We start from the raw sequence: 2,710 nt of genomic DNA, 5'->3' as shown, positions 1-2,710 counted from the left end.
TATCAAAGATAACAGTTAAACTTTAAGAGATTTCTGCTCAGATGACTTCCCTAAACATAATATTCATAAAGATTTAACTTTTTAATTTATTTTGTATTTTGTATATTTGTAAAAATTTGTGAAGGCAAAATAAACTCTAATGGTAGACATTATGCCTATCTGAGTTATGTCCCTGGTTCTCTGAGAGATGTGAAATAGGCAAAAATAAAATTGCATATATTATTATAGTATTTGCGTTGTTCATCTTTATTTACAACAAATCAGAAACAATTTGCACATAGCTTTAATAGAAGGATCTAGCAAATGTGAGGAAGTATTCATTCTTTCATTGAAAAACCATTTTTAAGCACCTACTCTATGACAGACATAGCTGAGAATACTGAAGACATATCAATAAGTGATACAAAGCTCCTTTTTCATAAAACTTAAAAGTCATTTTGATCACCTAATTCACCAAGAAAATTTTGCTGTGGCTTCTAAAATAACAGCCATATGTCATGGAATTCATACTTTATAAATAAAGCTGAGAAATGTCTTCTAAATTTTAGATGATCTAGTATATCATCATTAAATATGGAACAACGTCAGAAAAATTCTTAAAATTATTTCATAAATGTATTTTAGGCTATGCTCATGGGGGTATCATTTAAGGCTATAGTATAAGAACAAATTAAAAGAAAAGTCAATGTGGAGCTGACTGAAACAAAAGATCATATTATGTTATTAAGTGTCATTTTTAATTAAAACTATATTTAACATTCTGATATCATTTTTCATAAGATCATGTAGTAAATTTGGAAAATGTATATTTAATTATCAGATATTAATGAGATATGCCCTAGAATCTTTACAAATTTATTGATAACTACCAAATGGCTCACAAATAAATATAAATGCACTTCTGGAAGTGCATTTGCCTCAATTATCCACTACCCTGCTCAGAACAAAATTATAAGACTTTTCAGCTAAGCTTCAGCAGATAATTTCTGATACAGATTTATAAATAATAAGCCCAAAATCCAGTTTATTTCTTTAATATGATTAATCCAAATTCCCCTTTAATCCATAGATCTCAAAAGCTATATTTAAGTGGAGTGTTGATATATCAGAATATGTGTATTTAAAAACACAATTATCTAAAAGTTTTATGTGTCACTTTTTATAAATTATTTCTTAGTTAACTCTTTCCTAGCATCCCAAGCAAGAGTTAATTTGATTATTTATCAAAAATAATGAGATTCCAGAATTGTCACAATAATGATCTTTACCTTTTATTGGTTTGGCTGCCAACATAATGCATACTGAACTCTGGAAAAAAAACAATGCTTCCATCCGCCTTCTAATTAGTTCTGAATTCTATTCAATAGGACCTTATTTCAAAATATTTTGAGATTGGATTACATGCATTGAATATGTAATTTATACTGTTTAATATTATTTCATTTTTATACTAATCGCTTGGTTATAATTATAATTCAAAAAGTTATGTAAAAGCATGGTATACCATATGTAATATAATAATACAGTATTTAAATAATAATACATTTTTATAAACATGGTTAGTGTGCTCTTTCTATACCATCTATTCTATGGTGATCCTTGGTTCCATGGAGAGTTTTTCTGGGACTACAAGAGATTTCCCATACTACATATATTTATAATTTGTATTTCATGTTCTATGACAACATTTGCTTTTTTACTGACAAAACTTGTATTAATTGTTCTTATATCAGAGTACTGCACAGTTCCCTGCCTTGCCAGTTTAACTGCTTATAGTATATTGTATTGCAAATGTGTTTTTAGTGTCCAAAAGATAGCAACACCGAAGAATAAATGATTTTTTTAACTGTCATTTTAAGTTCAGGAGTACATGTGCAGGTTTGTTATATAGGTAAATTTGTGTCATGGGGGTTTATTGTACAGATTCTTTTGTCACCCAGGTGTTAAGGCCAGTACTCATTAGTTATTTTTCCTGATGTTCTCCCTCCTCCCAACCTCCATCCTCCAATAGGCCCCATTGCATATTGTTCCCCTCTATGGTTCCACGTGTTCTCATCATTTAGCTCCCACTTATAAGTGAGAACATGTGGTATTTGGTTTTCTGTCCCTGCTTTAGTTTGCTAAGAATAATGGCCTCCAGCCCAATCCATGTTCCTGCAAAGGAGATCTTGTTCTGTTTGTGCCTGCGTAATATTCCATGGTGTATGTATACCATATTTTCTTTATCCAGTGTACCATTGCTGGGCATTTAGGTTGATTCCATGTCTTTGCTATTGTGAATAGTGCTGCAGAGAACATACACATGCATGTGTCGTTATAATAGAATGACTTCTATTCCTTTGAGTATATACTCAGCAATGGAATTGCTGGATCGAATGGCACCTCTATATTTAGGTCTTTGAGGAATAATCTCATTGTTTTCCACAATGGGTGAACTAATTACACTCCCACCAACAGTGTATAAGCATTTCTTTTTCACTGCAACCTCACCAGCATTTGCTTTTTTTTTACATTTTAGTAGTAGCCATTGTGACAGGTGAGATATGGTATCTCATTGTCATTTTGATTGGCATTTTTCTAATAATTAATGATGTTCAGCTTTTTTTCATATGATGCTTGGCCACAAATATGTCTTCTTTTGAAAAATGTCTGTTCATGTTCTCTGCCTATTTTTTAATCGGGTTGTTTGTTTTTTTCTTGTAATTTTTAA

The sequence above is a fragment of the Pan paniscus genome, chromosome 14 (assembly GCF_029289425.2).
Source record: "Pan paniscus chromosome 14, NHGRI_mPanPan1-v2.0_pri, whole genome shotgun sequence".
Taxonomy (NCBI): Eukaryota; Metazoa; Chordata; class Mammalia; order Primates; family Hominidae; genus Pan; species Pan paniscus.
Note: the sequence above shows the minus strand (reverse complement) of the source record.